Below are 23,346 nucleotides of genomic sequence, written 5' to 3'. Positions count from 1 at the left end.
TAAATTAATATATCAAGTATTTCAAGTGTAACGTTTACACACGTAGACCCAACACGTTGTAGTAGAGTATGTCGCAAGGAACATAGTACAAGTAATAACCCAACTCCTTTTTTTTTTTGTAACAACATTTCCTTATTCTCCTACCACGCGTAACTTATCTTCTCTCCCATGAGTAACAGATTAAGTAAGTAAAACTTCAGTTCTAAGTAACATTCTTTTAAAGATTAAAGGTTCAATCCTAAATGCAGACGATACTAAGAATACAATTAGGAATTACTGAAGATTTCTACCCAGTCATGGCTGACAGAATGAAAGCATACTACCCCCATGAATTAAATAAAGCGTCTCATTCGAAATTCTGTGCAGATTCACAAGTATCACAGTAAGATCCCCCCCGGTTCGACAAAATCCACCTGAAGAAGATCGGAGGCTACATGGACCGAAACATTGTCAGAATAATATTCAAGATTAGAACAAATTTTAAATTGCAAAATAAAAAGTAACTTCTAAATTGGATTAAAGATGAAAGTAAAGTATTATGATTATTTTGTGCTCATAAAACAAAGGGAAACAGTAATTTTTGACGTGCCCTTGTCATATAAAAGAACCGCTCATGTTATTTATTGAATAGCTTTAACAGCATATTTATCTGGCCTTTGATCAAGAGGCAAATTATAAATGCTTTTATTCTAAAAAGCACTTATTACTAATGACTGCTTGTTATATACACTATTCATCTGTTTAGACTGTTTTCTTTATGTTGATGTATCAATTTAGTTCACCATCCGTTCTACATGCTGACATGTGTTGGACAGCTTTCAGAAGATAAGTTACGCGTGACTGGTTACCTTTAATGCATCCAAAACCAAACTCCTATCCTTACATCATCTGATCCCCATCTGGCATCAATTGTGATGGATGGCTCTCGTCTGGGTGAGGCCCCGTGTTTTGACAAGCTTCTGGGTTTGACCTTTACTCCTGATCTGAAATGGAACACATACATCAAGTCTGTTGCCAAGGTCGCTGGAAAGATGGTGGGATCCTTCTACCGCTCCAGAAGATATCTCACTACTGATGCAATTCTCTATCTATATAAAAGCCAAGTACGTCCAAGGATGGAATACTGTTGCCATATCTGGGCAGGAGCTGCTAAAAACAGCCTATCCTGCCTTGACAGAGTACAAAATAGACTTTGTGGCTTAGTGGGGGATGCCCTTTTCTCTACCCTGCAGCCTCTCTCCCACAGAAGAGACGTTGCGAGCCTATCCTTGTTTTATTGTTATTTCCATGGCAGGTGCTTGTCTGAACTCCAATCTCTGGTCCCCCCTCGCCAATCTTTCACGAAAAACACCCATCTAGCTGAATCCACTGTGAAAAATTTCCCACACTCTATATCTGTGCCTAAATCAAAACGCGGATTCCATGAACAAAGCTTCTTTCTTAGCACTGCACGCCTGTGGAACTCTGTTCCGTCTGCCTGCTTCCCTCCGGACTACAACTTGGATGTCTTCAAGTCCAATGTTAACAAATTCCTAATGAACCGACCCCTTAATTAAACACTTCATCAAATCTCCACACTAACGTACTGTACTTTTTTTTTTTTTTTTTTTTTTTTTTACAAAGGCATCACCACATTATCAAGGCCCAGAGGCCACTCAAGGATAAGGGTTAAAGAGTGTACAGTAGAAATTGGTCAATATAGTAATCATTAGTAATGAAAATTTGGTAAATTTAATAACTTATATGGAACGGCTCATCAAGAACTTATTTACTTTAGACTTGAACACAACCATATTGTAGTCAGCCGGAAAGCAGGAAAACGGAAGACAATTCCACAGGCGTGCAGTTCTAAGAAAGAAGCTTTGTTCATGGAATCTACATTTAGGTTTAGGCACAGATAAAGAGTGGGGGAAATTATTGATAGTGTTTACAGCTAGACGAGTGTTTCTTGTGAAAGTTTGGCGAGGGGGGACCATAGATTGAAGCTCAGTTGAACACTTTCCATGAAAATAACGATACATCAGAGACAAACTCGCAACATCTCTTCTGAGAGATAGAGGTTGCAAGGAGGAGAAAAGGACATCTCCTACAAGGCTACGAAGTCTATTTTGAACTCTATCAAGGCAGGACAAGTCCTTTCTAGCAGCTCCTGCCCAGATGTGGCAACAGTATTCCATCCTTGGACGTACCTGGCTCTTATATAGGTAGAGAATAGCATCAGCAGTGAGATATCTACTGGATCGATAGAAAGATCCCACCATTTTTCCAGCGGCCTTGGCAACAGATTTGATATACGTGTTCCATTTAAGATCAGGAGTAATGGTCAAGCCCAGAAGCTTGTCAAAACTTGAGGCCTCCTGAAGACTAGAGCCATTCATTTCAATTGATGACAAATGTGAATTAGAATGTTGATGATGTAAAGAGAGAAGCTTGGTTTTAGATGCATTAAAAGTAACCAGCCACTCCTTTCCCCATTGTACTACGTGCTCAAGATCAGAGGAGAGAGAATTGGAGAGAACTTGGTCGTTTACTGTCTTAGATGTGGTACCATAAATGGTAGTGTCGTCAGCATAAATGTCTACAAATGATGTAAGGATATGATTTGGAAGATCATTAATGTAGATCAGAAAAAGAGTTGGGCCCAGGATGGATCCCTGAGGGACACCGGCATTAATACTGTGAGCTTCTGATTTTTGCCCCTCAACTACTACTCTTATGAACCTATCAGAAAGAAATGATTTAGTAATTGAGAAGACTTTTCCAGCTATACCATAGCTAGCGATCTTATGAAGTAAACCTTTATGCCATACCCTATCAAAGGCTTTAGATATGTCAAGAGCAATTGCCCTAGAAAGATTGCCACCGTCGAGAGATTTGCTAATCCTATGCGATATAACTGTAAGGACATCTGCTGTAGATCTAGCAGAACGGAAACCATATTGAGTGTCACTAAGAAGGTTATTTTTGTTGAGATGTTTGATTACTTCTGTATTTAACACAGATTCTAGCAACTTACTCATGACGCACAGGAGACTTATTGGCCTGTACTGAGAGGGGGATGAGCGATCACCTGAATTCTTAAATACAGGGCATACTGATGAGATTTTCCAGGGAGATGGGAAACTATTCTCCTTAAGACAACGTTTAAACAGTTTTGTAAGTATGGGCGCTAATTCAGGTTGAAGTTTTTTGAGTACTATAATTGGAATACCATCAGGGCCAGTTGCTTTACTCGAATCAAGGTTTTTGATTAGCTTGGCAACATCACGTACAGATATACGTATATCACATAGCGTGTTTTCTGATACAGGAGGAAATATTGGGGGTTGGCGGTCTTGGTCGCAAAGGGTAGAATTAGCTGCAAAGTTCTTGACAAAGAGTTTGGCTTTGTCTGATGCTGACGAGATTACTTCAGGTCCATTGATAATAGTTGGGATGGAGCACACGCTTCTGTTCAGGATTCTGTTTGCTATTTGCCAAAACTGGTGGGAACCAAGCCGCTGCTCAGCTACTTTGGACTTAACAGATTGAGCATACAACACTCTTGCGTTCCTTATTACTTTCTTACAATGGTTGCTGGCAGTCCTGAAAATGGCTTTAGTTTCCATACATCTATTACGTTTGAAGCAGTGGAAAAAGTGATTTCTGTGCGCAATGGCAGCAGCACATTCTGGAGAGAACCATGGCTGGCTGTTAGGTTTTTGCTGAAACTTTTTAGAGGGTATGAAATGGTCAATACCTACAATTAACCATTCAGTTAGATCTAATACTATAGAGGACACATCCTTTTTAAACATGGAATGCAGAGGTAGATCAGATATAAATGTATGGAAGCTATCCCAGTCAGCCTTAGTGTATCGATATACTGTACGATGAAGAGGTACGTCTGGGGACTTATTACATTTCATTTTTATCTTAATTGATACAATAGAGTGGTCGGAAGATCCAAGAGGCGACAGAACAGAAACTGAACATAGTTTAGGGCAAGTTGTGAGAAAAAGGTCTAGTAGGCTCGCATACTGGCCGTCATTATCGGGCACACGGGTAGGTTCCTGAACAATCTGAGTGAGGTCATAGGCAATGGAGAAATCATGACAGAACCTCCCCTCATCATCGGTCTTGTTTGAGTGGGTCAACCATTCGACGTTGTGAACATTGAAGTCTCCACATACGTGAATGTTAGCTGAAGGATAAGTAGAAATAACCCTTATCCCTGAGTGGCTTCCGGGCCTTGATAAGTGGTGATCACTGTGTAAAAAAAAAAAAAAAAAGAAATTGACTTCAAAATTAACCTATCTCTTCCCAGGTCTTTTTTTGTCCCATTTTTGTTTTCTCAAGTCTTCCTCCCATGTTTTTCTTAGTCTTTTCCTATGAACAGGTCCTGCTACTGGTCATTTTTTTTCATAGAAATCGATCCATACAAGGCATGAAGACACTTGGTTCAAGGAGCTAAAAAAATAATACTTCAAGGTCAGAAACTAGCCAACGATAAGCATGAGATAATTATATTCTGACATAGAAAACAGCAATTCTTCCCCCTTTATCAGAAACATCGTTCACGCAATGTGAGGACTTAGGGACAAAATAAGGAGAGGTTCATTCAATTGTTCTATAGCTATTAGCGTTGGGATGATTAATCGGAATCGAAATCGGGAATTGGAAAAATTGGAAATTTCATCGGTATCAGAAAAGTTTGTGCCTATTTTCCGATGCCAAAAACGATTCTTATAATTGTATTTTTTATTCGATTTTGTTTAAAGCAAAATCTTCCACTTCTGGTAGTAATAATGATATAATAATGAATATTTATTGATTTTTAAACTACCAGTAAAGCAAAAATTGGTAGATCACCCCCCCCCCTTCACGACCACGAGAGTATTTTTATGTTTATAAGAAAGTATCTACACATTTAACATGCGTTTTTACAGTAATTGTAAAAACAACAACTCTATAATTAAATAGTAAGAAATCTATAAAGAATCGGAATCAGTAATTGTATCAGAATCGAGAAAAATATTGGAATCGTTTCATCACTAATATCTACTAATTCCAGAACTCTAGTCAATGTGACCATAAAATAGAAATGTTCTGTTTTGTGAACATCTTCTTATACTGTCCAAGATTTAATCTTCCTCTGGGGTCATCAGAGCTAAGCTTGTTTTAAAAATTCCCATTACTCATCTATCGTACCATTTTTGTATATCTGCGAAAGGCTTTTTTCAGGGGGTGGGGGGATCTCGAGAGTGTTACTATTTTGGAGAACTTTTTATATACTCCCTAGATTATAATATCTACGATTTGAAAACAGACATCGTCTCTACATTCATTTTGATGGACTTTTATGAAATTACCTCTATTCCGTCCTTTCACATGTTTGTTCGTCTTAGCAAAACTAATCGAAACGAAGTAGGCCACCTGGCTTTCCTGCTAGGAATGTCTTGAAAGCAATTAGCTTTGATCAATGTGGGGAAAGCCGTTCATATCAGACAATTGCTATTCATTTGAGAGTTCCCCCTTTTTCGGGGGATCTTAGTTTCCCCAACATCGTGGGGAAACAAATACGGCAAGAAGCTTGACGTTCATTTCTGCACCTGCGTGGACTCAGTCACTTAGTAAGTCAACTTTTTGATCGACATCGATAAATTTGAATGCTTTTCACTTCCTCTCGCCTCATAGAGTAGCGATAAGATGTCGGGTTTTCTTTCACTGTTTTCTCTTCTGCCTTCACATCACGGGTTCGAGCCTGCCTGCCAACTACCACTCCCCCCCCCAAACAAACACTCGGGCAACACCAGGCACCCCACTAGTCTTCCTATAAAGTCAAAGATTTAATCTTCCTCTGAGGTCATTAGATTTAAGCCTATCTTTAAAATCCCCATTACTCGTCTATCGTACCATTCTCATATCGTTTCTCTCCTTGCAACACATCTCAATACTCACCAGTCAGGTTTCAGTTTCATACGTATACGAGACATAATAGTCATAGCATTTTGGTTGCTATATTTTCCAGCCTCCTTCAAATATCTTTTGTCAGAACTGATAAATTTCTAGAATTTCTAGCCACAAAACCTATCAGTTAATCCATGTTTGCATTCTACATCCACTAGAGACATCTCATCTGTATATCATTACGCTTGTCGCTTCGACCGTTATCATCATATTCATAAAAATACTTTAAATAAAAATGAAATATTCCAAATCGCACCAACCGTTATTATACTGAATTCTCTTACGAATGGAATATTGCCAGCCAGTGTTTGGTGAGTACAATTCTCACAAATTATTTAACGTCAGTGAGTGTATGGTAGGTATAGATCTTAATACTTATAAGTTATTTATCGATAGCCAGTGTTGAGTGAATGCAGATAACACTACTCATAAGCTATTAATTAGCAACCAATGCCTGGTGGGTACAGATCACAATACTCATAAGTTATTAATCGCCAGCAAATATCTATTATTTTACATTGTTATTTAATTTGTTATTGTAATTGCATTTCTTCTTTATACTGAACCCAATACAAGGAGTTGACCTTATGACAATCAGGTATAATTCACTTGGAATAAAGGAAAGGAGCTAACCACAACACAGCCTTGGCCCGTTCTGTGATGAATTATCAGCTGTTATAAATTAAATAGGAACTTTGAACCTCTTTGTAACAAATTATCATCCAACACAAATATAATTCCATTGAATACACACAATGCTTCGAAACGTCGTTGCTCTCATAGGAATTTTAGCAGAACATTCGAATTCACATCCTTGAACTTTTTTTTCTAACTAACAAGAATTCCCTAAACAGAACAGGGGGTTGTTTTACTATACACAGATTCGAAAAAGTTGTCAAAAAACAAATATATAACAAATAAATGTCATCAAAGGCAAGATAAGTTACTTTTCTACCTAACTGGATAAGTTTTTAGTGTTTTTATTTAATGTAACTTGTTTCTTTGGTTCGAAAAACATGCAGTGTTTATCAATATATTTGGAAAAGACAAATGGCAGCGAGGTCTGTTGAATACGTTAAGTTTGGGAAAATGAGTTCAAACTAAAAAAATTATACAAAATACTGTTAGAAACCTACCCAATATACATTACTGTGACATAGATATTATTCTAGTATGAATACATACATATGTTTAATCTTATATTTGTAGAAATGATTACGCAATAATTATATATTAAATAAAAACCCTAAGAACTTATTCAGTTAGGTAGAAAAGTAACTTATCTTGCCTTTGATAACATTTATTTGTTATATATTTGTTTTTTGATTGGTTGGTTGATTGCTTTATGGCATATCAACTTTTTTTAGGTTATTTAATGCCGAATCCAGTGATTTTGAAGAAAAATGTTTTAATAGAGTATATTTTTTTTTTTTTCAAGTCGGTTTCTATTTAACCCATAGTTGTCATCCTTACAGGTACAACCACTCCGGGTCAGAGTGGACCTGGGAGCAATGGCAATTAAAAGGTGGCTCCACACTCCCCAAAAACCGCAAGCTGGGGCCTCACCATCGGATATAGTTTAAGGTCATATCTAGGACCTTGTTTTTTGACAACTTTTTCGAATAGTAAAGAAAACCCCAGAACAGTTTTGCACCACTTTTATGCTCCATTACGAAATCAAAATTAATTAGTCCTCGCGTGAAAGCGCAGAACACAAAATGTTTTAAATAATAATAATAGAATAACAATAACAAAGTCTTTCGCTAGCGAGGACTACTATTGAGCGTAACCAGTTATACACTCCTTTTGAAATTTTCATCTCTATTTTTTCGTTATCTACTGAATATTTTTGATGAAACCTATATGAAATATGTTCCTTATTAAATTGTAAAGATTTTATATTCTGAAAGAAGTTTTTAAAAAATTAATCTAAAAAAGTTATTTTAAAGTTTTTGTTAAAAAAATTCAGATTTTCTTATTATTCAGACATGTATGACAAAGAGAGAGTTGCAAAAAAGAGTTGTAGAGTGAGGAGAATTACAAACTGAAACAGAGAGAATATTCAGACCTGTAATAATACAAAGAGGGGGTTGCAAAAATGAGTTGTGGTGTGAGGAGAAATACAATCTGAAATAGAGAGTAGGAGAGTTTTTATAAATACATACAAAATCACATTCATCTTTTTTTAAATCCAAATTAATAAATTAAATAAAATATAATCTTAAAAAGATAGGATACAAGTTAGAAAAGCATTTCATCCAAGGCATGAAAATTGTTAAACAAAATGTTTTTACTATAGGCTTTAAAAATAAAGGTACAAGATTCAATTTGAAATTTATTTATCTTCAAAGTGCACTTTTATACATTTTACAAAGTAAGGTATGCAAATTTAATACCTTACTTTGTAAAATTTATAAAAGTGCACTTTGAAGATAAATAAATTTCAAATTGAATCTTGTACCTTTATTTTTAAAGCCTATAGTAAAAACATTTTGTTTAACAATTTTCATGCCTTGGATGAAATGCTTTTCTAACTTGTATATAATGTTTACTAAACCTTTGTTAGAAATTATTTGGAAGGTTATTTCTAACTTGTACAGTAAAAGCAAAAACACTTTTGTTTAAGAACAATGAATAAAGGTTGTGACGAACCAAACAAGGACAGGCAGGTTGAAAATAAGAAAATGCTTTTCAAAATAAACATCCTCAACCTCCCGATATTAAGAACGACTTTCAGAATAAACACCTGTAGGAGGTTGGACAACCAGGGCACATTGACCACTGATTTCTTGTGTGATTTCCAAAAAACGGTTGTTCTGGAAGGTGTTTTCCTTACTCAAGAAAGTCAGTTTAGCAGAGCTGAGGTGCTCGTCTCTTTCTTTCTTTCTTTCTTTTTTAATCAAAATAACTTCCTCCAATATTGGAGAGTTCTGTTGGAAGTTCTTTTTTGTAAGAGTTTATATAAAACCTCTCCTCTTAAGTAAAGTGTGCAAAAAGCAACGTAAATTATGATAAACTCACTTCTGAAAATTGTCAAACATCTTATTCAAAATATTTCCAACACCTTATGTGTGGAGTCCTTGTTTTAATTTTAATAAATATATATTGTATGATAATGTTTAAAATTAAGCTTAAGGGGGTTTAGGAGATAATTGAAATTCAGGGAATCTTTCTTAATTGGTGTTTTACGAAAATGGATAAAATTTAATACATATCTGACACATCTGAAGCTTCAGTTTATGGCACATTATGTCCCCTAAAACCGATTTAAGAAACTAAAAAGAAACTGAAATTTGGGGAATATTTATTAAAGTTTAATAATATAAGAAAGGTGGGCTCTCTCTACCATGCTAGAAAACTACTAACACCCGAAAGTATCCTGTACCTCTATAAGGTCACCATTCGCCCATGTATGGAGTATTGCTGCCACATCTGGGCTGGTGCATCTGCTACTAGTCTCTCGCTCCTTGACAAGGTTCAAAAGAGAGTCGCAAACCTGATAGGCCCTGAACTGGCATCTAAGCTTCAGCCTCTGTCCCATCGACGAAATGTTGCATCCCTTTTCTACAAGTATTTTAGTGGTGAATGCTCTGACGAACTGCAATCACTTGTGCCCCCACGACGCTGCTAAATCCCACCCCCACACTGTAGAGATCCCTAGATGTAAAAGATCTTTTTACTCCAATAGTTTCTTCCCCAGAACCGCTAGACTCTGGAATTCCATTCCAGGTCCCTGCTTCCCCAACAGTACTGACGTGCAGAAGTTCAAGTGTAACGTGAACCGACATCTTGCTGCCCAAATCCCTCCATAGTACCCCAGTAGTTGTTGCCCCTGATAGTAGCCCCCTACACCAAAGTGGCAATTTGCCTTGTTTGGGGTGAAAATGTAATAAAAAAATTTTTAAAAATATACATATCGTTAAAATTTCACAAAATCGAGCACATCTGAATTTTCACGAAAGGCTTTCACCCTCTTTTTATCTCCTTTGCATAAACCTTAAACTAAATATGTTCCACATTGTGACCCCTTACGCCTAGGGCTGTTTTAAGAAATTCATAATGATCATTTAATTTGTTTAAAAGTGAATCTTGTACATAGAAATATATAAACATATATGCATTCTTAACTTTATATATAAATAGGGATTGTCATCCATAACAAATATATTGGTATTGAATAGTTTGTAGTTTATGTTACTCTATAGGTTATTGACACAGCTGAGCTGGAGCTCCACTGCACCCAGGCTGTCCATTTCATACAGAGGTCCAGTCCATTAGACAATTGAGGTTGGGACTAGAGTAGCCTGGTGTTGGTGGCTGGTCAGGTATCTTTTCCAGCCAGATGTCCAGTTGTTTTTTTTTAAAGTGTTGGGGAGGGAGCACTCTCCTAATATTTCTTATTGCGGCTGGAATACAGTTGAACGTTCTCTTGAAAAGGCACAATACTTGAGCACGTTATACATCACGTTACAATTTTAAAAGAACATTTGCACCATGATTGCACTCATATTCGGTCCAGTTTAAAAGTGTCTAACAATCGCTTGATCAAATGTTTTCACTTAATTCTGGGAAACCTTACTTTCTTCCAAACCAAAGAAATTAAGTAGATGATGGGGGGGGGGGGTATTTAGTTCTCTCCCACTGCAAGAACTGTGACACCAGGGTCGGAAAGTGGGATTGAGAAGTCAGCACCTTCGAGGAGGGTCACTCTGACCTGCAAAAAGTGCCCAGGCAGCCCCATCGCCATTCTTGTATAAGGATGCCTCAGGCGATTAGCAATAAACTAACCTCTTCCCAAAGAAACAAGGCAAAACCTGGGAGGGTGGATCTCCTAGAACTGCACAGGAACAACATTACACCACAATCAGCAAGGACCAGTTCATTTCAGGAATGCTCTAATCTTTGTTGATTTGGGGTATAAAAATAGTATACAAAATAGTATAAAAATCCTTAGCCGCTCAGTGTCTTCTTTCTTTTTTTCAGTTTTTCTCTGTTCCAGGGTACAGCATAATCACGTTGACACACTGGTTTCCATCAGATCACCCAAGTTAAGCAATGTTGAGCCTGATATTACTAAAATGGGTGGCCAATTTGGGAATTCCAGCCACTGTATGGAGCAAGACGTCGACACCTCCCTGCAAGAGTTGTGAAAACCTAACGTCATCATTTCCCCTAACAGGGATATATATACGACTGAGGACCGCTTGTCAATTTCATACTCCCATGAAACTTCCTCTTTTAGAGGAAGCCAGTTAAACCCGAATAGGGTTAGTGCCGACCGACACACTGTTCCAGGCTCATAGAGATTATTATCCGTGTATTAAATACAGTGTTTTCTATTCAAAACATAGGTATCCTCTAATAAGCAATGTTGGGAGGTGACCATGGTCTAGTGGTTAACAACACGGACAATAAATGAATTAACTTGATAAGAACATAGCAATTTTATTATTATTATTATTATTATTATTATTATCATTATTATTATTATTATTATTTTGAAAACACGCTTCCTTTTCATTGCTGGAATTATAAATACTGCAAAGAGCACAGTAGCACAAATTCTTACAAGGTGGCGACCTGTAGGATTGGATAACAAGTCGAGGGTGGCTGTCCGAGCAGATCTGATGAATAAGAACCTTGAAATCGACAATAAAGACAATAGTCATTCATGAGGACCACCTAAACGCATTCGAATGCATTTTGTAATGTTTTGCTATTCAAAATATATTATCCTTTAATAAGCAATGTTGAGAGGTGACAGTGGTCTAGTGGTTAACGACATGGACTGACGACCAAGTTCGAATTCAGTTCGTTCCACATAATTAACTTTTACTTAAGATGTTGATAACCTTCACATAGTCCTACTCATAATCCTTGATGCTTTTCTAGGACAAAATTCTGACTAGAAAAAAATATCGGAGAAACCAATGCCAACAATAGAATCTTTGAATTCATATAGATATGATGATGAAGCAATGTTTGATAGAAAAATATACCGACTGATTTCAAAACAATTATTCATTCAAAATTCTGAAGTTTTTAGATGAGGGCTGATTGTTTATATTACTTGTATTGATTGAACTATTGTTCTCATCTTGAGTGTTATTTGTGCAACGCTTCTGCCAGATTGTCCTTCGACCGTCTTCAGGCATGTTGGTTGTTGTTTGAAAAAGAAAAGAGAAAAGTTACTGGCTCTGTAGATGTTTTCGTATTCTGTGAGTTAGTCTCTATTTTATGGTTTTATTCATTCAATTCATTTAATTCACTGTATTGAATATATATACTATATATATTCTGTGCTTACAACTTGAGGAGATATGGTAAGTTATAGAAAAATTAAAATAGAATAAAAACATAAAATGCTCGCAAACAGACACACATATAGCAACTGTGTGAAAATACTGAGCCGTATGCAAAATAATGTAACGGTAAGGAAAAAGAAAGACTATAAAAAGGAGAGAGGGAGAGCATGTTAGAGAAGACGATCACATTTTATTCAGGAAAGTACCCGGAAATAAATGTTATTGTTACAGAAAAAAAGGAGTCTAGTTATTACTTGTCTTCTGTTCCTTGCGACATACTCTGCTACAATGTGTTGGGTTCCGGGTTTCCACATGGTAATCTGTATGTAAAACGTGTACAACTTTATAAAGGTTAAGTATTACTTCAACCATTTGTTACCCAGAAGATTCCCATGGTACGATGATACTAGCTTAAACCAGTCCTTTTTCTTAAGCACGGATTCATACCCTGTTTGAGTTATTGTTTTAGCTATTTTTCATTGTCTAGTTTCTCTTTTATATCTTTACTAGCAAATGTACTCTGCGTTGCCCGGTATTAAACATAACGTTAAATTTCTTTTAAAAAAAATTGAAGTAAAAATTAAACAGAAAGAAACCGAGACATGTGCATGCGAGCATTATGTTTTTCTAAACAGTTCACTCCTTATAAGTAAAAAAAAAAATACTCAAGCTGAGATCGAAACCAAAACCTAAAGGCAGTGAGTCAAGTACGATAACCATTAGGCCAGCTTGACAGGATGTTTAAAAAGTGTTTTCAAACCTACTTATTCTTAACATAAGGAAGCTGTCATGTGAACGATTCACGCATGTGCAGTCGTGAAACTGTTGACAAACAGATGAAAATCCTATGACCACCAAGTATCAAAAATTTTCAGCCCTTTTTTTTTGGATGAAAAAGGATTAAAAAGTTTTCTACATGTCTGAATACCCTGTATATCAAATTTCAAACGTTTGTTGAGTTATTAGGTTGAGAGTTGTCCTTACACACGCACACGTTCTCACTTTTATAGATGTATGGAGTTGCTCATAGTACTTGATTGAATTTCTTTAGAAAGCCATCATTCTTTTTAAATGGTGGAAAGAGAAAGGGAAATGAAAAAAAAAGCCTTTTCTTTCTTTCCAGACAAGAAAACAGCAAAAGTCATTGATTAATTATCTGATCGATTTGATTTTGTTTTACGGCTCATCGACAACTTTTTGCGTCATTTCAGAACAAAGAAGGTTATACTTACAATACGTCTTTTTTTTTTTTGGAAAGGTGTTTCTGAAGCGTGAAATGCTTTGATGATTATACAGAATGTCCCAAGAGATTTTGCTTGATTTTTGTAGCGTTAGATTTTTTTTGTTAAAGAAAGCCATAGAAAAATAACTTCGCTAAAACATTGGGGAAAAGATTAAAAAAAGGCAATATAATAAACAAGTTCTATCCGTCAGGCATTCGTTATTTAAGGATAATTGATTATTTAATAAAACAACGATACTTGACTATAAAGCAAATATATTTTCACAATAATTTGTACGCGCATTTTTAACGTTCTCATTACATATCGACTCTCGGGACCCACACGTTGTATGCAGACAGTCGCAAGGAAACAAAGACAAGGAAAGAATTCGACTCACTTTTTTCAGTTGAAACAACAGCCATTTATTTACAGGTACTTTCCAGAATAACACCTTGTCTCTTGTTCTAAAGTCTTCTCGTACTCCAATGTGCTTAACAAGACTCTGCCGTGTCGCGCACCTGGTACTCTGTCTTTGTATGGACATGTTTAGGACACGTCTTTCCCTGTCACTCGTAAGCCACATGTTTAATACGTCTATTTCTGCTCTTGTGTCTTGGACACGTCTCAAATCCTCTACGTCTTGAACATGTCTTGAATATCTGCTTCTCTGTTTGGACGGACAGATTAAGAAATATAATATAGATATAAAAGTGGATATACGTTTCTACCTACTGATGATGAGAGATGCTCTCGAAAGATTCTTGGGGAATAAATACCATCTACAGTTGAAAAATAAAAGAAAAAACGCCATCTATAATCGGGTGAGTAAACAAAATAAAATATTATTGAATTATTTTATTATTTATTTATCTGCTTAGGACTGTACATTCCTGCATCGTCAAGCCTTCAAAACACCTTTTGTTTCAGTCGTTTCTGAGACGATGTAGATTTTTTTTTATTGATGTCAAGTCTCGTCATGAACAGAGGCACAAACTATGCAGTCAAGATTAGAGTATATTTTCCTTTTCAACTCTAGATTAATTTGATAAGATGAGAAAGAGGTAGGATAGAATAAGTAGAGTCCACTTCTAATGTATGTCGTTACATGTCAACACTTGGACACAAAGAAGTGGAAAGAATTCAACTCACTATTTTTTCAGTTGAAACAACAGACATTTATTTACAGGTACTTTCCAGAATAACACCTTGTCTCTTATTCAAAAGTCTTCTTGTACTCAGATGTGCTTAACAAGACTCTGCTGTATCGAACATGTGGTACTCTGTCTTTGTCCAGTCATGTTTAGGACGCATCTTTTCCTGTTGCTCTCGAGCCACCTTGGACATGGCTTGGTCATTTGCATACATCTATTGCTGCTGCTGCTGCTGCTGCTGCTGCTGCCATACACAAATCTTCGTTTTGTTACACATTTACATTTTTCATATATAATGGTGTTTACCCCAAACAAAATATATTGTCACTTGGAGGTAACAGGCTACCATTTGGGATCATGTCTACAAGGAGACTATGTAAACTTTATTTCAGATTTATTTTCATGTGAGCCTTTAACATCAATAATTATCAAGTGATTGGACAATTCCAATATTATTGTTGATTCTGATACAATTAATGACTCTGTTCTATATTCCCGATTCCGATTCTTGGTTTTTAATTTTTGGGTTACCATAAAAACTCATGTAATATGTGCATATATTTTTCACAAATGTAAAAAATATACTAGTGAACTAGTTTAAAATCAATAAATATTTAACATTTTGTGATTAGTGCCAGTAATGGAAAATTAAGCTAAAAAAAAAAACAATTGAAAAAAATCGTTGTTTAAAAAAAAAATTTTTGTTTGCTTGGAAATTTCTGATACTGGTTCTGATACCCCAAAACGTTCCGATTTTTTTCCTGGTTCCGATTGCGATTAACTCTTCCAACTACTTCAAAAGTGCTGACATGTGCAGGCATGCTGATTATCTTCGAATCTTTTGTAAGTATGTTGATTAGAATTACTTTAATCGATGCTAATCGATACATGAAAAAAGTAAATAGCCACCTGTAGAATTAAATTGACACTTATAGGCATACAATTTCCTAATACTTGATATGTAAATATTCCTTAATTCAAACAAGAATTTTCCTAATAGATTATCCATTCATAGACTAGCAGCCAATCAGAACTCGGATAATGGATAAGCAAGTAATTTCTCCCAGTTTTGAATGGCTGCTCATCTAATAACAGATAATCTATTATAAAAAATTCTTGCTTTAAACTTAGCAATATTTACATACTAAGTATTGTAAGTTATTTTTTTTTTTTGCCTATAAGTTACAATTTGATTCTATGACAACCAACAAAAATAATTCATACATGTTTAAAGTTTCTATTTCTTTCGCTCATACCTAGCACCTGGAGCTGTACGAAATAGCAGTAAATGTTTAAAATATATATATATATATATATATATATATATATATATATATATATATATATATCATCATCATCATCATCATCATCATCTTTCGACCGTAGTCGAGATGATAGAGTTCAAACACTTATGCCAGATATCCCGGTCTCACATGATTGCTTCCAGGTCCAGCCTCTCACCATTAGCATCCCTTTCAATGATATGTGGGTATGTGAGCATTATACTCCTGCCGTTCGTAGTAGGGTTCTACATAAGTAAGGAAGCAATAACTTCATTTACTGCTTTAGAACGTTGACCTGCGAACTAAACACGTGATGCTTTGACAATAGATGATGCAAATGGAAGTTCGCCATAGATTTGTTGTTTGGTCAGATGGGTGTTCCATGAGAGATTTTCGTCTCTCATGAAAAGGTTGGTATATGCGCCATTCAGGCGTGTTTCAAACTTTTTTGGAAAGTGTCCATGTTTCTGAAGCATAGAGGAGGATGTATTGTATTATATATTTAAAAGTTTTCAATGTGATGTTTTTGCTGAGATGTGATGTACACTCAGCATCGTCTTACTATCAACGCTTACCCTGTGACTCGGAGTATGGGAAATTCCCATATGCACAAAACAAAATCACAAAAAAAAACAAAAATACCCTAACTAAGGGTAAGGATAATGAGTAAACGTTGGATAAAATGATGATTAAAATTATTATGAACTTGCCAGGATTTGAACTTGGAATCTTCTGATTCGTAGTCAGACACGTTATCCATTGCGCCACAAGTCCTGTCCGTATGCTGAATGATGTTACCATGACTTTTTTTTTTTTTTTACAAGGTGATTACCACTTATCAAGGCCCGGAAGCCACTCAGAGATAAGGGTTATTGCATGTACAGTACGTTAGTGTGGGGGTTTAATAAAAATGTTTACTTAAGTTTACTTACTTAAGGGGCGGTTCATCAAGATTTGTTTACGTTGGACTTGAAGACATCCATGTTGTAGTCAGGTGGGAAGCAAGCAGACGGAACAGAGTTCCACAGGCGTGCAGTTCTAAGAAAGAAGCTTTGTTCATGGAATCTACCTTTTGATTTAGGCACAGATAAAGAGTGGGGAAAATTTTTGACAGTGGTTTCAGCTAGACAGGTGTTTTTCGTAAAAGATTTGCGAGGGGGGACTAGAGATTGGAGCTCAGACAGTGCTAAATTCCGTTGACATGGACAGGTAACTTTTTCGACAATTGCACGAAACAGTCCCAAACCCCTTATTTCGGGCTTTTTGTGTTACTCGGCGTTGTTCGTTACGAACCATATATAGATAAGGACACTCTAGGGACTCACACCTTTCAGGGAAAAAAAGAATTTTCAATTCAGTGCATCCGTTCGAAAGTTTTATTGGTATATATACACACACACATAAATAAATAAATAAACGTTTAGAATTTTACTAATAGTATAGCTTTAAAAGTTTTCAATGCGATATTTTTGCTGAGATGTGATGTCTATATTTTTCTCAAATCATTAGGAGGAAACCATGCTATCCCCTTTCTTATATTGAAATCTTTGAATGAAAATACAGCGAAAGATCCTAGGCACTTATAATCATCGACGTGTTTTAGTGGCGTTTGATTCATTATTTTGATATTGTGATCTGAGTTGGAAGACGAGCATACGTTCATAGATTCAAATTTTGTCTCATTGACTTACAAACTAATACTGTTAGAGGCTTGCTCAAGATATTGTAGAAGAGACTGTGCATTTGCAAGGAACTGACTAATTAGTGCAACTGTAACACAGTGCATATGAGCGCGTGGGAAAATATCAACAGCAGCAGGAAAGGACGGCTGGCTTGCACAAAGATTAGTAGCAGTAGCCAAAAAAATGTGTATATGCAAATTAGGAAGTGTGCGCGAGAAGAAAAAGGAAAAAAAAGAGAAAAATACACCACATGGTTGGGGGAAAGGAAAGTGCGGGTTGAAGAAAATGAACGTGTAAAGCTGAGGATGAGAATGGGCCAGATGTGGCCGGCATGTGGTTGGAGGATGAAGAAAAGTGTACAGCGGGCGAGATGGATAATGGCAAGAGACTTTTAAGTGGTGTTGAGATGAGAAAGGAACGATAACTTTTGTTTAAAAAAAAAGGCAAACGTGCAGACACGGGGTTTTGTTTATTTCTTTCCTTTTGTTTGTTTGTGACGGCTGCGTTACACAATGTCATCGGTGAAATCAGTGTCAGTCGATATTTCATACTAATTGTTGTGGTGTTAGTTGTTAAATAAATGACAAGAAAGACGCAGTAACAATTAAATAAAGATGTATTAACAAAATACATAAAAGTGGTAATCGATATGTAAATATTCCTTCTCGTCACCCGAAAGTGACGTCATGGACGGAAATGACGTCATGAAATAGTTCATTATTCCTGGTAATTGGGATGCGTCCCCAACACTAACTAACGTCTTTTGTGTTTCAGATATAAATATCTGTCATATATCGCCATTTAATTTGAGAGTTTCAAAGTAGCCATATTATGTGTCAATATGAAAGGTGAACAGCATCAAATCGCTGCAAACTGCGAGATTCCACTTTCTTCTGCTAACCTAGTGATTGGCTAATATTATCTTGCCTAGGTTTATCAGAACTCTCTAACAGCAGTCTATCTTTTTTCAATTCAGTCCTACTCATTCATAACTAACAAAGAAGAAAAAAAAAAAAACAAGCAGCCGCTGAACTGAACTCTTCAGCTTTCAATATCACTGTAAAATTCAACAGCAAAGTCAAGATTAAGGGGACCTAACCGACCGACGAACAACATGTCTGAAGCTGAAACTATACTATTTAAGACTGCACTACTGCACTTAGTGTGAGGCGGGGGGGGGGGCAATAGTGTATTTATAGGCTGAAATATTAAAGGGGGATTACTCCTTCACACTATATTTAATTTTTGTCTCACTGAGTTACAAACCAACAGAATTAGAGGCTTGTTCAAAAAATTGTAGAAGATGTTGGACATCTACAATTAATTAGTTAATTAGTGCAATGTCAAAGGCGAAATCAGTGTCAGTCGATATTTTATACGAATTGACATCGTTTATGCTTCAGCTATAAATATATCCATTATATATCGCCATTTAAGAAAGGGAATGACAAAGGTAGAATTAAAATTAGTGTAATGTATATATACGGCATAATCGTGTAGACACATCGGTTCTTGTCAGATCACCGACGTTAAGCAACTTTGAGCCTGGTTAGTACTAAATGGGTGATCATTTGGGAATTCTAGGCACTGTATGTGCTCTTCGCTTATCTCGGCATTTGTTTCCAGTCGTACTGCACATACACTTCACTTGCCACTGATATTTGACAAGGTCGACTCAGGAGAGGCGTGGTTGGAAATTGTGCACCTCCTGTCACAAAAATTTCAAGCGCAGGCATTCCTTCGTGGGTATCCATAGTCTAGATTATACATAATCCATAGTCTTCTGTCGAAGACTGAAGGAACCTGTAATGTATATATGAAAATAACACTTATTATATTGGGGAGAGTGTAGTATCTGTTCTGTTGTCATGATGCCATCCTTTTAGAAATTACCTCGTCGTTTTTAGAGGAGGTCGTGTAGTATCTGTTTTGTTGTCATGAGACCATCCTCCCAAACATTACCTCATCGTTTATGGGTAATATAGCTTTTTTTTTTTTTATAAAGGAGGCACCACTTATCAAGGCCCGAAAGCCACTTGAGGATAGGGTTTATGAGTGTACGGTGGTCATTGAGGCAATAGTGTAGTGGTCGTTAGTGGTTGAAATTGGGTAGAATTTTATTATTTAAGTAGACAGCTAAACAAGAAGTTCTTTACATTGGACTTGAAGACAATCATGTTGTAGTAAGCTAAAAATCAGGCCAGGAGAACAGAGTTCCACAGACAGGCAGTTTTAGGCAGGAAGCTTTGTTCATGGTACTGTTCTGTTGTCATGTGAGACTATCATTCCATGCATTGCCTTTTTGTTTTGTGGTCAATTCTCTTAGGTATTACCTCCGCATTTGTGGGTAGGATAGTATATGTTTCTTCGCCATGATACCATCCTTCCAGACATTAATTCCTCTTTTGGGATGGTGTAGTATATCTTCGTTTACCATAATAGCACGTCCACACTCAGGATCCATATGTTGTATGCAGACAGTCGCAAGGAAACTAAGACAAGGAATAACTCGACTCATTTTTTCCATTAGAACAACAGGAATTTATTTCCAGATACTTTCCAGAATAAAGCCTTGTCTCTTGTTCGAACTGGTCACTCTCGGTCCATGCATGTAACACATCTATCTCTGTCCTCTCTCTAACATGATCATTAGTCTGCGCACATGTTCTTCTTTTTATAATTTTTTACCTTTTTCTTTGCTGTGACGTCACCCCGCACACAGCTCAGACATTTGCACACAGCTATCATACACACGTCTGTGCTTTATTACACAGTTGGCAAAATAATTTCTAAACAGACTAGCTATAATTTTATTGTTTAGCACAAAATTTGAAAGCGTGAAAGTATAAGTAAAGTAATATTATATATATATAAATATATATATATATAAAGAGAGAGAGAGAGAGAGAGAGAGAGAGAGAGAGAGAGAGAGAGAGAAAGAGAGATAATAAAGGGTATTCTACCATGTATGAAGATGTAATTAGAGAGTAACAAGATCCAAACAAGTGGGTTCAAACTAGAGTAAAATCCATAAATTCAATGTTAGTGTGGATATCCATAATCTTGGAATATTCAGATTGTAGGGATCTATAGTTCTTGCTTAAAAAATCTCGCAGTGTATGAATCATAGTTTTAATGAGTTTACTGGACTAAATGTATAATAAATGTATATTTATACAAAACCACTTTACCAGGGGGAGAATATATTTGCTAGTGACAAGTATTATAGATATGACATTCAAATTTAAACTCTCGGTGTGTGTGTGTGTGCGTGCGTGTGTGTGTGTGTGCGTGTGTGTGTGTGTGTGCGTGTGTGTGTGTGTACGTGTGTGTGTGCGTGTGTGTGCATGTGCGTGTGTGTGCGTGCGTGCGTGCGTGCGTGCGTGTGTGTGTGTGTGTGTGTGTGTGTGTGTGTGTGTGTGTGTGTGTGTAACGCATCTATCTATGTCCTCTCCCTAACATGATCATCAGTCTGCACAAACCTTCTTCTTTTTATAATCTTTTTCCTTCTTCCCTACCGTGACATCACCTCGCATATATGCCTCGGTCATTTGCATACAGCTGTCATACGCGCGTCCACACTCTGTTACAATACCATCTTCCCAGGTTAGTAAAACTATTTTACCAGGGGCAGAATATATTTGCTAGTGACAATTATTATAGATATGACGTTCAAATTTAAAAGCATTTAAATTGCGATTTTTTGCAATTTTATTAAAAATAACTAATTTAAATAGAATTAAGTGTAGTAACTGCATTCCATATATAATGTAGGAGACAGGAATAACGACCAGTTTATATATATAAAAAAAAAATACTTGGCACAAGTATAAAATTATTGATGCAGTACATTGTTCATTGTTAGGGAGTGATAGATAAGGCGGCAAAATAGAAAAACAGTTCAGACAACGACATCATGTAAACGGGTAGGGAGTGGCTTTCTGTGGAAGAATAAAGAAGCAAGTCTTCAGAGATTCAACAAAATATACGTCTTTCCACTCCTAGGCAGAATCAGCCGGCCTCCTTTTTTGGCAAACCGCCAATCATTATTTCACAATAGCTTCGTTTTACTATTATTTGAATTATTCATACTACTATTCTCATTTTGAGTGTTATTCTCACGACGTTTCGGCCAATGTAACCTTTGACCTTCTTCAGTACACCAATTAAATAGAAAATAAATCCGTTTCTGATTTTTTGACATGAGGATTGTTTATTTATACTTAGTTTCTTTGGACTATTGTTCTCATCTTGAGTGCCATTTTCACAACGTTTCAGTCGATGTCATCTCCAAACTCGGGGATCTACACCGAATTTCAAATGGAACCATTTATTTAATCCACGGGAGTAGCATGTTCTTGTTCTGTCAGCCATGACCAGGTAGAAATCTTAAGTAATTCACAATTGTATTCTTAGTATCACCCACTTGAGGAGTGAACCATCAACCTCCAGAAGAGTGTCATTTAAAACTGAATTTTACCTAGTACTATTACTATACCTAGTAGTAGTAGTAGTAGTAGTAGTAGTAGTAGTAGTATTCGTTATGCCACAGTTTCTTGTGGCTAAGTTTTATTGTATACCAGTAGGCCACCCGGAATTGCCCGGTCGCAAAATACGCTTAAATATGACATTGTGATTAATGCTGATTTCTTACTTATTATTATACTATATTGAACCAATCAGATAATAATGATTTAAAAAGTTAAAAAAGTACTCATGTGCCACAACCAAGAATCGAAACCAAAACGTTTCCATAAGAAAACCGGAAAAAAAAAAAAAAACAATAGGGAATTAATTAAAATCAATATTTAAAAGAATATGAAAATTAGCTAGACTTTTAGTTTCGGAGGAGATAGAGTTTGAAAATATGGAGATAGACTGACAGACAGACAGACAGACAGACATATAGTCATTTATATATTAGATTTTCACTTTTATTATATACTGCCACTACTACTTACTACTAACATGTAGAGAGAGGGCGGTAGTAGGTATCCGAGTGTTCTAAAGGAGGCATTTGCCAAAAAAGGTTGGGAAACCCCGGTTAAATAATTAGATTTTGCTTGTTTTATTTAAAAACAATAAAGGTTGAAAGGACATTTTTCACTGAAAATACAATTGCAAATTACTTAGGACCTCTATCCAGTCATGATTGACAGATCGAAAGCACGTTACTCCCATGAATTAAATAAAGGATTTTGTTCGAAATTCCGTGTAGATTCCCGAATTCGAAAATATATACCTGAAGAAGGTCGGAGGTGACATCGACCGAAACGTTGTGAAAATGACACTCAAGATGAAAACAGTAGTCCAAAGAATCTAAGTATAAATAAACAATCCTCATGTCAAAAATTCAGAAACAGATTTATTTTTATTTAATTAATGTACTGTATGTCTTTTGGCTTTCTTTTGTCCACGTGTCAGTAACTTGGTATATAAATTGAGTTATATATTTTCCGAACTGTACAAAAGACAAAAATGAAAAAAAAAATTAAGCACGGGGCTACTCAAAAATGGAGGGGGGGCATCTTTGGCCATGCTCGTCACTGTACCTTTTGCTGGTCTATGCTAGTTCTAGCTAGGGTTATCAGTCACCATATTACCGCAAATACACCAGGGTAGGTCTTCCTACTTAAGGTTTGCCGAAACAAATCATTTTTTTTTTTTAAATTGATCCGATCTTCATAAGAATTTTACAATGAGACAATGTTGGTTACAAATAATAAATTAGAATTATTGTTATATTCTTTTTG

General features: G+C 36.1%; 1 non-coding gene across 1 annotated transcript; it reads right to left on the bottom strand.

Annotated features, from left to right (window-relative positions):
- Positions 1-16,612: 16,612 nt before the first annotated feature.
- On the bottom strand, positions 16,613-16,685 carry Trnar-acg (transfer RNA arginine (anticodon ACG)). Its single transcript has one exon. It is a non-coding gene; the product is annotated as a tRNA-Arg (tRNA).
- Between the last annotated feature and the right edge of the window lie 6,661 nt (positions 16,686-23,346).

This window comes from Euprymna scolopes, chromosome 30, assembly GCF_053919585.1.
Source record: "Euprymna scolopes isolate OS-2025 chromosome 30, ASM5391958v1, whole genome shotgun sequence".
Lineage (NCBI taxonomy): Eukaryota > Metazoa > Mollusca > Cephalopoda > Sepiida > Sepiolidae > Euprymna > Euprymna scolopes.
The sequence above is the reverse complement of the archived record's forward strand: the minus strand, read 5'-3'. Positions and strand labels throughout refer to the sequence as shown.